Below are 16,114 nucleotides of genomic sequence, written 5' to 3' on the forward strand. Positions count from 1 at the left end.
AAAAAAAAATACATTGGACAAATCTGTAGTCAATTACCTCTTTAAAGAGTTCAGAATAAAGTTGTTTTTGTTGTTATGGGCCACCGAGTCACCTGAAACTCCTAGTGACCCTATGTACATTAGCTCTAAAAGCTGCCCTATCTTGCACCAATGTCATTGTCTCTGACAGTCAATCCATCTCATCCAGGTTCTTCCAAGCATGATGTTCCTCTCCAAGGAATGATCCCTCCTGGCCATGTGCCTAAAGTATGTGAAATGGAGCCTCAAAAATCCTTGCTTCCAGGGAGCAGACTGGTTTTATCCTCTCCAGGACAGACCTATATTTTTTTTCTTGGCAGTCCATGGTATGTTCAACACTCATCTCCAGCCCCACAACACAAAGACATCAATCCTTCTGCTATCATCCTTTATTGTCCAGCTCTCTGGACATAGCAAGTAATTGCGAAGACCAGGGCCTGGATCTGGTACACCTTAGTCTCCAGATGTATATCCTTTTCTTCAGTATCCTAGAGAGGTACCTGACAACAGACTTTCCCAATGCAATTCACCTTTTGGTTTTCTGATTACTAGTGACAAGAGTGTTGATTGTGGAACCAAGCAAGCTGAAATTATCAACAATCTTAATCTCTTCTCCATACATCATGAAGCTACCAATAGGGCCAGCGATGAAAATCTTTGTCTTCTTAATGCTGAACTTCAATCCATATTGAATACTACAGTCCTTGACCTTCTGCAGCAAATGCCTCATGTCTTCTTCAGTTTCAGCAAGCAAGCATTTGCCATCTGCATAACACAAATTGTTGAAGAAACTTCCTCCAATCCTGATGGCATATTCCTTCTCATAAAGTCCAGATTCCTGAATGATCTGTTCTTCGTATAGATTGAAAAATGTAGGGAGACAGGATACATCCCTGACACACACATTTCAAAATCAAGAATATATCTTTAAAAGAAAGTGATCTCTCAGCATCAGCCCTTTCAAGCTTTCTGGAGTCACAGAAACAATGATGCAAAATCTGTTATTTTCTTTTTTTATATTTCATCTCTACTGTTTTACCTATTCTATGTGGAGCATGGTTAATAGTAACCAATGACATAATTGAAAATATTTATATCTTTTGATAACATTTGTATTTTAAAATATCTCCTTAAAAATAAAGAGAGTGGCATCCACTTCCTAAAGAACATGCCTCCAGAAACTCTATGAACTTTGATAAATGTTGATAGTTGTAGAGGGGCTTGCATTTTGTTCAAAGGGTTACTGAGTCATGCTTGACTCGAAGACAATCAACAACAACAACAATCAATGAAAAAAAGGTGGGGGGATAGTATATAATTAAAAATCAAAGTATGCCTAATCAAAGAGATTGTATTCTCCTTTGCTTTCTTTCTATGTAATTACTGGATAGTGAAAAAGAAGAATGGAGAATTGAATATTTTTAATTGAAATGTTAGCAAAGAGTATTGAATAGCCAATGGACTACCAAAAGAAAGAACCAATCTGTTTTGGAGGAAGTGGAAGCAATGTGCTCTTTAGTGGCAAGAATAGTGAGATTTCACTCACTTACTTTGTGAGTATTGTCAAGAGGCTACAGTCCTTGGAAAAGGACATCATCTTTGGCAAAGCAGTGAGACACTGAAACAGGGGGTAACACTCAGCTAGATGGATCTGCACAGTCTGCAACTGTGGATTTAACACAGGAGAGTGTGTGAGGATGGTATAGGACTCGCAAAGTTTCCATCTTCTGTACATAGAGTCACTATGAGTCTGAGTCAACTCAGTGATACATGGTGACAATATCATAGACCCAACTACCATAATATTGCCTTTGAGCCACGGTGCCACTACTCCAATCCAGAAGATCAGTCTGGACCATATTGCATTGACACACTGAAAACCTGAATTTTAATTTATGTCTATAACCAGACCGACACTCCAACTTCCCTCACTAATCCTTGTTTCTATTTGTTCTCCTTTTCTAGTATAGGCGCAATTCATAGCCTAAACACACATTTTTGGTAGGCTTTCTACTCCACACTAACTGATCTTTCTTCCTGAGTGCCATACCCTATTTTCTATGTTTTATACACTGGGATACACAATTTGAACACTTGGGTTTGAATTTTGATTAGTCTAATTCAATTATATACTTATATTGTTCTAGATGTGGATATACAGCACCCCCCACTAATAAAATGCAAGTCCTATCATGAGTACTTTTTGTGATAATATATAACTCATTTTACTGTTTCACCACATTTGTTTTAAATATTATCATGTAAATATATTTCAAACCTGGAGTTGAGCCAGTAATCTTTCAAATGTGGATAAAGCCTGGGGATAAAAGACAAGATGGGAATGGATGAGACGAAGCAGGCAGGAGCCCAATTCCTTGAGGGCATCACTAATGTAACAGGCAGCCCAGGGACTGTCTAACTCTAGCCCTTTTGTTGATATCATTTCTCCTAACCTTTGATTTGACTTTCAGTTACATTTAGTTAGAATATTTTAATTTGTGTTTAAATAAGACATAATAACAAATTATAGGGTTTTTTTCTTTTTATTAGTTTTAATAAACATTTGCAGAGATTTTGGATTTCCATTCATTCATTGCTGCACTTTTCTCCCTGCCCACGCCTCCCCACCAGTTCGCTCCTCTCTCCTCTCTTTGAAAAGAAAAAGAAGAAAAAAAACCTCTTTCATTGGTATACAATTCACCCATCCCTGCCCCCCCCGCCCACCGAGTATACGTCTCTATTCTGGATTCTGTGCTAACAATAATACTCAATGAGGGAAGTGATAGTTTTTTAAAACAAAATTTTTATCATAATTTATATAAATAGTAGTTTTAGAACCTACTGAACCAAAAATTTCCCAATTTTTATAAATAAGTAGGTAAAGGAAAAGAAGTCAGAATGAGACATTATTTTTTATTATTATTTGAATACAAAATATTTTAATAGAATGTACAAAGTGCGACACTTAGAAGACAAATCAAGAAAAATACACTTGGCATTTCTCAAAGCTGAAGGAACTGAGGAACAAACTCAAGCATATTGAGACGTTATTATATTTTACTTCATTTTTACTGATAAGGTTGAAAGTTTATTCATTCATTCATATTCAGCCATTACTTGTCTGTCTTGACTTGTCTTATCTTGACTTGTCTGTGATTCCCATGACCAGCAAGCAACAGAAGATTATCCTTATGGAATAGTAACTGACAAGAAAAAGGTAAAACTTTCTCATACACAGCTATAACATAGAATAATATATGATGAATAAACTATAAATACATTAGATGTGGGTATTTGACCACCACTCTTCTATTAGCTGCTGTACTGTTGTGGCTTGTATGTTGATGTGATATTAGAAGCTAAGGAACTAGTATTTCAAATATCAGGACCAGCTGTCTACCTTTGAAATAATCTGCCTTCAATAACCTTATGAATAGTAAGGGGATGTTACTCAGCATTGTGATGCAGTATGAGACCGTTCAATTGGAAGACATTCAAAATGTGACTGTAGAAGAACTTTCTCCTCAAAACAGAGTCCATTTTAACAAGACAGTAGGAATAAAACATTCACCCAGTGAAGGACCTTTATTTGCTAGTATGGCAAGACTCAAAATGAGAAGAAACAAATGCAAATATCCATTAACAATTGGAACATGGATTGTAAGAACTATGGAAGTAAGAAAACTGGATGTTGTAAAAAAAAACTAACTAAAACAAATAAAGATTGATATCCTAAGCACAAACATGCAAAACCACACTGGTATTGGCCATTTTTAATCAGACACTAAGCCAGGAATACAAATTGAAGAAGAATTATATTTTATTCATTGTTAAAAAGAATATTTCAAGACCTATTCTAAAGTTAGTGACAAGATAATATCCAAAAACATTTTACTCTGTAGATTATTATAAATAATGGATAATATTGAAAATGATGGAAATTTCCAGACACTTAACTTGTGCTCATACAGAATATGCACATATACCAAGAAGCAGTTGTTTATACAGTACCAGATGTACTATATGTTTTAAAATCAGCAGAGATTTGCATTAAGGTGTATGCTTACAGAATATCTATTCAATCTCTGTTCTAAGCAAATAACATGAGAAGTTAGTCTATGAAGAAGAATGTGGCACCAGGATTGGAAGAAATCTCATCAACAACAATATGCAAATGTCAAAATCTTGCTTAAAAATACAAAGAGGATGCGAAATACTTACTGAATAAACCAAAGACTGGTGGCTTGGCACATATTTCCCTGACGCAATCCTTTCCCAGTTCCAAACCATACAGTGCTCCCCTGATCCGTCCACACAACAACCTTCTGCTCCTGGTATAGATTCCACATGAGCATAATCAAGTGATCTGGGATGCCTATTCTTCCCAATGTCAAACATATTTTTTCATTTTTCACAAAGTCAAATGCCTTTGCATAATCAATAACGCACAAATAGATACTCTTCTAGTACCCTTACTTTCAGCCAAGAATCATCTGACATCAGCAATGATATCCCTGGTGCCACTACCTTTTCTAAATGTCTCTTCTGGCAGTTCCCTATCTATGTACTGTTCCAGCCATTTTTAAATTATCTGCAGCAGTATTTTGCTTGTGTGTCATATCAATGATATTATTAAATAATTCCCATATTAAGGTGGATCACATTTCTCAGGAATGGGGACATATACAGACCTCTTCCAATCAATGGGTCAGATAGCCTTCCTAACCGGTTGGATTGACATGGTGACTCCTGCAATGCGCTCTTATGTGTAAGGAAGTTTGAGGATGGCAGAGGTCAGAACAGGGTTCAGATCTTTTTTTTTGTTCTTAGGGTTGCTATGAATTGTGCTCAGCTTGACAGCACCTAACAACAACATATGTACATGTTGTTGTTGTTGTTATGTGCCGTCGAGTCGCTTGCGACTCATAGCAACCGTACAACAGCCCTAAACGCCTCTCTGTCCTGTGCCAATCGCACTGTCTCCAACACTCCAATCCCAATTATCCCAGTCACTGAATCAATCCACCTCATAGAGGGCCTTCCTCTCCTGCGCTGTCCCTCCACCCTCCCAAGCATGATGTCCATCTCCAAGGACCGGTCTCTCCTCACAACATGTCCAAAGTATGTTAGATGGAGCCTCAGAATCCTTGCCTCCAAGGAGCCACCCGGTTTAACCCTTTCCAGGACATAGCTTCAAATTTATTAGTTGTTGCTGTTATGTGCCATCTAGTTATTTGCGACTTATAGTGACCCTATGTACAATAGCCCTGAAACCTGCTCTATGCCATGCCAACTGTACTTTTTTACACTTATCCTCATTACCCCAGTCACTGAATCAATCCATCTCATCGATGGTCTTCCACTCTTGTTCTGTCCCTCCATACATCCAAGCATGATGTCCCTTTCCAAGGATCGGTTCCTCCTTGCAACATGTCCAAAATATGTAAGAAAAAGCCTCAGAATCCTTGCATCCAAGGAGCAGCTTGCCTTCACCCTCTCTAGGTTGAACCTGTTTGTTCACCTGGCTGTCCATGATATATTTAAAACTTTTCTCCAGCACCATAGCTCAAAATCATCAATTCTCTTTCTGTCATCCCTAGTCATTGTCCACCTCTCTGACTCATAGCAAGCAATTGTAAAGACTACAGCCTGGATCAGATGCACCTTAGTCTCCAGTATTACGTCATTACTTTTTAGTACTCTGGGGAGATTCTTGACAGCAGAATTTACCAATGTAATTTGTCTCTTCATTTCCTGGCTCCTGGTACCAAGAGTGTTGATTGTGGAGCCAAGCAAACTAAAACTGTTAACAATCTCAATCTATTCACCACCTATCATAATACTGACAATTGTCCAAGTGGTGAGAATCATTGTTTTCTTGATGTTGCGCTTCAGTCCATATTGAAGGCTACAGTCCTTGATCTTATGCAGTAAGCACTTCATGTCCTCCTCAGTTTCAGCAAAAAGGGTTGTGTCATCTTCAGAACACAGGTTGTGGATGAGTCTTCCTCCAATCCTGATGCCACATTCCTCCTCATACAGCCCAGCCTCCCAGATGATCTGTTCTTCATATAGATTAGAAAGGTACGAGGTTGGAAATCCCAGATGGGAGGCTTCATATAGATTAGAAAGGTATGGAGACAGAATACATCCCTGGTGTAAACCCTTCTTGATTTGAGCCATGCAGTGTCTCTTTGCTCTATGGTCTAATTTTATTAGACTATAACATAAAAAAGAATAACAAAAACTTCACAGGAACAATAAGCAATATGATGATAAATGGAGAAATGGTTGGATTTGCCAACAATTTTCATTTTACTGGGATACATAATAAACATTCAAAGAAGTAATATTCAAGCATTCAAATGATGCATTGCATTGGGCAAACTTACTGTCAAGGACCTCTTTAAAGTGTTTGAAGATGAAGGTGCATCTGATTCAAACCATGGTATATTTTCAGTGCTTTATTTTCTTGTCATACTTAGAAAGTTAATAAGGAAGATGGAAGAAGTTGTGATAGTTATGAATGGTTGCATTTGTGAAGATTATTTTATACACTATGTGATGCCAAAGGAATGAACAAATACGATACGACACAGAGCCAGGAGAACCAGGGCGCTCTACAGAGGTACTGGTTGTAAAACTCCCTTATATATGCCATGGGCATATTGTCAGGAGGCAGTAATCCTTGGAAAAAGGACCTCATGTCTGAAAAACTGAAGAGGCAGTGACAGTTAGAAAGAGTCACAGAGATAGACACAGTGACTGTAACAACAAGCTTAAGTACAGCAGAAACTGTGATGAGGTGGCAAGACAGGAAGTTTCAATTTGTTGTTCATAGGGTTTCTATGAAAGGGAAGATATTTGAATAAATTTCTTGACAAAAACAAGAAGTGCACTCTAAAGTAGAATGATTAGGAACCATTAATCTCCTTCTAAATCTCATACGCTGAAGGAGAGAAATGAGATTTGAATCTAAGTTTCAAAGGGTGAAAATATGACTTTGATTTAAAACCGATTTAGATGAAAAAGGGAACTCAAGTGGTTTAATCCATAGGGAGTCATGCTGTTTAAGACACAGTTAGAGACGAATCTTATATAATATGCAACTCGCTGCGTTCCAAGTAATTTCTATAGAAACTTCTATAGACTGTGCAAGTTAACCCTTCTGTTTCCACCAGCATAGATTGCACTTACTGATTCTCTCCCCCTTTCCCCCACCAAGAACAGAATATAAAAAGAAGTGGGATAGGGAGCTCTGATGGCCTAGTGCAATTCCAGAGGTACACAGTTTGAATCCACCAGATGCTCTGCTGGAGGAGGAGGGGCAATTTCTTCCTGTACAAGTCAGATATGATTTGATGGTACACACACAAAAACTAATACAATTTTTTTAAAAAAAGATGTGGGATGGAAGACTAACCATAAATCTACGCTAGAGAAACTTGGTAAACACTATATGAGTCAGATAACCAAGGCTTATTCCAAAAATGATGTATTCTAAATGTTACTCCCTTTTTTTGTTTGTTTTATTTAAAGTTATTATTAATTTCAGTAAAAATTAACAAAGACTTTGGATTTCTATTCATTCATTGTTGCACTTTTCTTCCCTCCCAACCCTCCTTCCTATTACACCACCCTCTTGGAAAAGTAAAAGAAAAAATTCTTTTATTGTTTTATAAACCGTCCCCCAGGTCAACGCCACCATAGAGCCTTCGCTCTGCACACCTGTCATGACAAAAATACCTAATCATATATCCCTTTTAAACCGTTTTCTCCCTCATCTGTTTCAATGCAGTATACATTGTTGAACCCATCTTTCTCAGTCTCTTCCGACTACCGAGGTCAGTCCTGTTTTATAACAGTGGCAGCAATGTAGTATTTGTCCTTTTGGGGTTGAGATACTTCACTCAGCATAATGTCCTCGAGAGTCACCCACTGTGAATAATATTGCATGAGTTCCTTGTTTTTAAATACAGCATAGTATTCCATTGTGTGAATATATCACAGCTTCTCTATCCATCCATTTGTTGATGGGCACTTAGGTGGTTTCCAACTCCTTGCTATTGTGAACAAAGCCACAATAAACATGGGTGTGCATATATCTGCTTGGATGTCAGTTATGGTCTCTTTGGGGTATATTCCCAGTAGTGGAATTGCTGGGTCAAACGGTATCTCTATTTGCGACTTTTTGAGAAAGCACCATACCACCTTCCACCGTGATTGCACCATTTTACACTCCCACCAACAGTGAATAAGGGTTCCAGTTTCTCCATAACCTCGCCAGCATTTGTTGCTTGCTGTTCTGTTAAATTTTGCTATTCTGACTGGGGTGATATGATATCTCATAGTTGTTTTAATTTGCATCTCTCTTAGAGCTAGGGATTTTGAACATTTCTTCATGTGCTTGTTAGCCGTCTGAATGTCTTCTTCAGTGAAGTGTCTGCTCATATCCTGTGCCCATTTTTCTATTGGATTATTTAACTTTATCTTGCTATGGTACTTAAGTATTTCATAAATTCTGGATATAAGTCCCTTATCTGATATTTTATTACCAAATACTTTTTCCAAGTTGGTGGCTTCCCTTTTTACCCTGTTGGAGAAGTTTTTGGATGTGCATAAGGATTTGAGTCTTAGAAGATCCCATTCATCTACTTTATCTTCTCCTGGTTGTAGGTTTTTCAGGATACTTGGAAGACTGTTTATGTTGTGGATTAGGACTTCTTGTGTTGTTCCTAGGTTTTCTGTAATAAAGTTTATATTCCTTGGTTTTAGTCCTAGGTCCAGGATCCACCTTGAGTTGGTTTTTGTGTATGGAGTGAGGTATGGGTCTTGCTTGAGTCTTTTGCAGATACTTTTCCAATTTTGCGAACACCATTTGTTAAAAAGGCTGTCGTTTCCCCACTTGACTGATTTCATCTCCTTGTCAAAAATCAGTTGACCCTAGATAGATGGGCTGATCTCCAGATTCTCAATTCGATTCCATTGATCTATGTGTCTGTCATTGTACCAGTACCATGCTGTCTTGACCACTAAGGCAGTGTAGTAGGATTTGAAGTCAGGGAGTGAGATGCCTCCTACCATTCTTATATTCTTAAGGAGTACTTTGCTTATTCAGGGCTTCTTTCCATTCCAAAGGAAACTGGAGGTTGCCTTTTCCACCTCATTGAAGAATGGGATTGGTATTTGTATTGGGATTGCATTAAGTGTGTAAATTGTCTTTGGTAGTATTGCCATTTTCACAACATTGAGTCTTCCTATCCATGAGTGAGGGATATTCTTCCACTTCTCAAGATCTCTTTTTGTTTCTTTTAGTAATGTTTTGTAATTTTCTTTGAACAGGTCCTTTGTGCTTCTGGTTAAATTTATTCCCAAGTATTTAATCTTGTGATTCGCTATTGTGAATGGTATTGTTTTTCTTAGTTCCGGCTCTGTATTCTCTTTGTCACTGTAGAGAAATCCAACTGATTTTTATATGTTGATCTTATATCCTGCCACTTTGCTAAATTGGTCCACTGTGTCCAATAGTTATCTTGCTGAGTCTTTACGGTTTTCTATTTATACTATCATATCATCCTCATAGAGGGATAATTTTACCTCCTAGTTGCCAATTTGGATACCTTTTATTCCCTTCTCTTGTCTTATTGGTATCGCTAAGACTTCCAAAACAATAATTGAGTAAGAGAGGTGTCAGTGGGCATCCTTGCCTAGTTCCTGTTCTTAAAGGGAATGCCTTTAACCTCTCTTTGTTGAGAACAATGTTGGCTCTTGGGTTTTCATAAATGTTTTTTACTATGTTGAAGAAATTCCCCTCTAATCCTATTTTTTTTAGTGTTTTAATCATGGAAGGGTATTGGATTTTGTCAAAGGCCTTTACTGCATCAATTGATAGGATCATGTGGGTTTTGTTCTTTGCTTTGTTAATGTGGTGAATTACATTAATTGTTTTCCTTATGTTTGACCATCCTTGCATACCTTTTATGAATCCCACTTGGTCATGATACTAACTCTCTTTTAACATGATGTGAAGAACCATGTTGACTTAGTGCACTAAGCCTTGGGCTGCAGCCTAAAGTTTTATCCACCAGTGACTCTAATCTAATGCAGTATGCATTCATATAGGTTTACAACCTTAGAAAACCAATAGGAGTTCTATTATCTTATATAAGATTATTATGAGTCATATTCAAATAAGATACGACAAGAAGTTCACTTTACATCTAACGTTCTTCTAAAATTAAAGTTTATGAAGTCAGGTAATTTGTGAGTCATCATTTCAGTCTTCATAGTTCTTTCTTTTCTTTTTTTGGTACATAAATACTGCAGATTAATTATTGTTTGATGTGAGTGAGAAAATATGTACTGTGCTTGAAATACATTACTTTAGGTTAGTGATGCTCTTTTTAGGTCACTGTGTGTGTGTGTGAGAGAGAGAGAGAGAGAGAGAGAGAGGGAAAGAGAGAAAGAAAGAGAACTGTAATTATTCAAACATTTTAATGGCAATCCTGGGTTTCCTGGTCACTAATGATGTCAGTTTGAGGACTAAGGTGCGTATGATTCGGGTCATAGTCTTTCCGAATACTAGATAGGCATCTGAGACCTGGACAGTGAATAAGAATGTCAGAAAAAGAATTGATGCTTTTGAGCTGTTATGTTGGAGGACAGCACTGAACATCTCATGGACAGCCAAGAAAATGAACATATATGTTTTGCAGATGTTTTGCCAGAGTGCTCTTTGGAGATAAGAATTACGAGGCTTCACCTCACATACTTTGAACACATGCTAGGAGGTGCTATTCCTTTGAGAAGGACATGATGCTGGGAAGGGTGGAGGATCAGTGAGGGAGAGGAAGACCCTCAACCAGGAATTGATATTGTGATTGTTGCAATAGGCTCTCGTGCATCAAGAATTGTGAAGGTGGCTCAGGATTGAATAGTGTTCAGATCTTTGTTCAAGGGTCACTCTAAGTTGTGCTTGACTCCATGGCACCTAACAACAGCAGTATCATATCCTAGCAATTTTTAAACTACTATATATTATTGTGGTAGATGGTGAAGAGAATGAGATTGTTAATAGCTCTAGTTTGGATTGGCTCCACAATCAACACTCTTGGTACCAGCAGCCAGGAAAGATGAATTTCTTTGGGAAAGTCAGCTGTCAGAGTCCTCTCCAAAGTACTGAAGAGCAATGATGGAAGTCTGGACACTAAGGTACGTTTGGTCTAAGCCATGGTCTTTGCAATTACGTGCTATGCTTCAGAAAGCTGGACCATTTCTAGGGATGATTGTTGTTGTTGATATATACTGTCAAGTTGCTTGCTACCCATAGCGACCCTGTGTACAACAGCCCTAAACCCTGCTCTATCCTGTGCCAATTGCAATGCATGATGTCCCTCTATAAGGACCTGTCGCTCCTTACAACCTGTCCAAAGTATGTCAGACGAAGCCCCAGAATACTTGCCTCCAAGGAGCAGCCTGGTTTAACCCTTTCCAGGGTGAATCCGTTTGTTTTCTTGGCAGTCCATGATACATTCAATACTCTTCTCCAGTACAATTCTCCTTCTATCCTCCCTAGTCATTGTCCAACTCTCTGATGCATAACAAGTGATTGCAAAAACCATAGCCTGTATCAGACACACCTTAGTCTCCAGAGAGACACCATTGCTCTTCAGTACTTTGGAGAGCTCCCTAACAACAGACTTTTATAATTTTTTCAAGTATCGTAGTTGGCTTGATGGCCATGGTTTTAGTTGTGGTTTAATCATTACAGAAGAAGACTGCTGTATTTGAACTGTGCCTGAACTGCTGACATTTTCAATTAACTGTGAAATTAAGTACTTAGCAAAAATTAGGCTTCTTTCTTAAAAACTACAGCCCTAGTGAATCCTTCAGGACATTTCCTTTCTTGTCTTTCAGGTCACAGTTCATTATCAATGAACTTCCCCAAGCAGTTATTTGTATCAAACTTCAAGATATCTTGGCCATGCATCTTTATGCCATGAAATAAAACATCAATACGCATATACCCACTTGTCTGACACAAAGTGGGAACTTATAAGCCATCTCTAAAATGGAGTAAAATGAAAACAACACTTTCTCATTATTTCACACAATGTTTCTAATTAATATTTAAGATATTACTTACAAGGAATCTGAAGTTCTGTCTGACATACTTTGGATATGTTGCAAGGTGGGGTCAGTCTTTGGAGAGGGATGTAATGCTTGGGAGGGTGGAGGGACAGCATAGAAGAGGATTGGCGTGTCAGAGACAATAAGATTGCCAAGGTATATGAAGCAGGGTTTAGGGCTGTTGTACATAGGGTACAGGCAACTCAATGGCACATAACAACAGCAACAACAAAAACTTTAGACGAGTGAGATGACATGGTCTAGAGAAATATTACAGGCTGAAAAGAATACATGTATATGACATATGTGAGACTCTAGCCTAGCACTCAAAGGGGATTATTCCTTCACTCTTTGTAAGGAAGCATAATACTTGCCTGTGTCCTTCAAGTTGGTTCTAAATGGATGGCACCTAACAAAAACAGCTACAATCACCATCTTGTATACTTTAAGTATGATATAAATAGGTCTTTGTGAGGGACTTTGCTGAAATCATACCAAGTTTTGCAGAAAAGGTTGATGTGGAATTGGGTAAGGGTATATTAGATTATCTGTTATTCTTACCACACATCATGACCCCACTATTAGACATATTCAGGGTTGAAAGCTTTTACCAATATGTTTCTTTTGCAAACATTTCTTGCAAGGCAACAAAGGTTTTTCTCCATAGTTTTTCTCCAAGATTCACAGCCCAAGCATTATGCTAAAACATCTAAATACACCCACATCTCTGTGACCTCTTTTTAGTGCATCATGAATAAAATTAACATATAGAAGCATTTGTTTCCTCTCTCTAAAAATATTACTCCAAGCATACTTACTTTACTCTTCTCTTCTATTTTTTAAAGTCTTTTTAACATACAGTAATCATTTGGTATTTCAAAATTGTTGCTTTCAGGTATCCTTAAGCTGATTTTTTACTAATAGGAGCCTCCTATAACAGAGGTGAACTACCCAACAAGGGCTTTGACTACTATTATCTTTTCAGAATGGGTTTACATAAATTTTACCTCTGGTAGTCTCTGACTCAGTTCCATTAAAAAAAAAAAAAACAAACGTTTTATTCAGTTTGAAATCTGTTTCTAGTTTATGGGGAAAATCAAGAAACCATTGCCATTTTGAGAGATGACACCTCAAACCAAAATCCAACCCCCCGCCGTCAGTGATTTAGGACTCCTGGTGATCCCTGCATCAGGTTTCCAAGGCTGTAAATAGCTCTGGGTGAAAATTGCTCATCTTCCTCACAGTTCTCACAGAGCAACTATTGAATTTGAACTGCTGATCTTTCTATTAGTTAATAATCTACTAATTATGTACAATATCTTTCAGGCTGCTTGAGAAATTACAAGGAACCAGAAAAAATGCTTCAAGGGAATGAAATACAATTTAATACCATATGTGTGAATTTTGCTTCTTTATTTTTTTTTTAAATCTTGCTGAAAGACTTTAAGGTTATTTCTTAATACAAAGAGGATTAAAGAAGGTCTTTCAATTCTTAGAAAAATATGACAAATATGAGGAATACAGATAGTGAGTTTTAGCGTATATTCTCTGATTTCAAGTGTGTAAATGGATAGAATATTTTTATGCTAAGTAATGTTGTGATTCAGTAACAACACAACATTGTTGTGATGCCACCAAGCCATAGGTGGGTGACTTTTAATCCGTGGTCCTCAGGCCTGTTTTTCATTGTTTTTGTTCAATCATTCTTCTAGGTCATATAGCCCTGGTGTGTCCACTGGCTTGTGGTTGCTGTGAAGCTGAACACTGTAACACTGATGTGTCAAATGCATTAATTGTTACCCATGGTGGACAGTGTTTGGTGGAGCGCTCCAATTAAAACAAGCTTGGACGCAGGAGTGGCATCCACTTCCATAATAGCTTGCTTCTGGGAACCCTATGAACCTGGAGAAAGGATGAAAGTCACGCAAGTGTCCTAGACTTTCATTCATAAGGTCACTGAGTCGCCTATGACTCAACAGCACTTAACAACAACAATGTTGTGATTGTTTAGTGCTGTTGAGTAAAAAATCAACTCATTACTGACTCTCCAAACAGACTTTCAAAGGTATTAAATCACATGGGATGAGTTACTTGTTTTTCTTTCATGGAGTAATTGGTGGATTTGAACCATTTTCCCTTGGGTTGGCAGGGAAGCTCTTTATCACTATACCACACCATGCTGATACTTAAGAAGTAGGAGTTGTAAGAAAGTCATATTGTTATTGTAGAAAAAAAAATGAATACTTTCTCACTGTTAGTTCTAGTGACAAATATTGAATTGAAGAAACTAAACTTGGAAGAATAACCATTCTCATTTGTTATATAGGGGAAGAACAATCAAATTTACCACTGTGAGAGAAGAGTTGGAGTTACTGACAGAAACTGCAATTAAGCAAGAACCTAATATCACTTCTGTGACAGATAAAAATGAAGAAAAATAAACACTGTGTATGACAGAATGAATAAATATCTCTGGAACCAGATAAATTTGCATTGTAAATTACTGCCAGTGGTAGAAGCAGAAATTGACAATAAACTTGGAGGGGGATGTGAAGACGCTGAATAAAGGGATGCAGACTAATCGTGGCGACCAGGAAATATTCGCAATAAGTGAATTATCTCTGTGGAACTATTAAAAAGTAATTTCCTTGAAATGGAAACTTGAAAATTAGAAGCTAAATCGTCAAGTGAAATTGTCAAGGTTTCCCACATAGGATGTAGTCAGGGAAAGCGAGGTTGTACTTGCCAACTCAAGGGTTATTAGTGTTTCTAGAGCAGCTGATTGCAGTTCCGATTTTAAAAAGGGAAATCTATCAATTAGAGTGACATGAGAAGGAAGAAATCAGGAAGCGCAAAGACAGAATGCTTACGCTGCTTTTCATTGTGTTTGATCACGAAGGGCAAGGGAACCGAGATGTTTAGTATTGTTTTCTAGAAAGTTAATCTCACTGGGTCCATTCACCGCTAGGGAACCTGCCGAGAGCTCTGGTGGTCTAGTGTGAGGAGATGCTCTGGTAACCCAGAGGTCTGCTCAAATCCACCTGCTGCCCCTCAGAAGAAAGATGGACAATCTCCTCGGAGGCAGTGCACTGCCCCTGACAGGCCATGGGAGGATCAACTAGGGGTTGGCTTCGGCTCAATGGTACACCAGCGTCACAACAACGAGTGAACCTGGAGGACAGAGTCGAACCGCTGTACAATGTTTCCAAGGCTGTCACAAGGCTGCCTTAGCTTTCTCATGCAGGCAGGGGGTAGGCTTCAATTGTTAACCTCTTAGCCGCAGAGTGCTTAACCTGCTGCGCCACCGGGTTCTTAAACTAAAGCACAAAAGAGTTTTCGTGTTTTGGTTTGTTTTTTTTAAAAGAAAGAACAAAAGATGCATCCTATTAGACATATTTAAGCATGGTTGTCAGGTGGGAGAAATGTTAGTACCACAACAAAGAGTGAAAAAAGAAAAATCAGGAAAAGTCAACATGTGAGTTGAAGTAGGATGGAGAAGGGAGAACTGGTGTAAGGGTTACCTCTGAATAGGCAAATGAGAAGATAAAGATGTGTGAGACTAAAAATTACTAGAAGCAGACATTAATGCTGCATGACCCCTGTTATTCCTTGAAATTGGCTATGAGTGTTTGTGTTCACTTGCAACAGAGAATCTAGTTTGACTTTTTTGAAGAGAAAAAAAATATGGAAATATTGACAAATATTTAGAACTGCATTCTTGAGAAGTTGTTCTTAACATCTTAGTCTTCTTTGGAAGAATAGTAAAACCATTTCTGCACTGTTTTGTGTAAGAAATTAAAGGGCCAATACTGAATAAAAAGAAAAAAGTATATTTATTTGAGTGAATAAAAATATAATTTTCTTCTTGCTACTAGTAACACCTCTGAGGTGAGAGGCTTATATTTCCAAAAAAATGACTCTTGTAGGCAGAAAAAATAAATGATAAGAAATCTGTAAACTATTCCAG

This window comes from Elephantulus edwardii, unplaced genomic scaffold (genome assembly GCF_000299155.1).
Source record: "Elephantulus edwardii isolate Elephantulus edwardi_28Jun2011 unplaced genomic scaffold, EleEdw1.0 scaffold00023, whole genome shotgun sequence".
Lineage (NCBI taxonomy): Eukaryota > Metazoa > Chordata > Mammalia > Macroscelidea > Macroscelididae > Elephantulus > Elephantulus edwardii.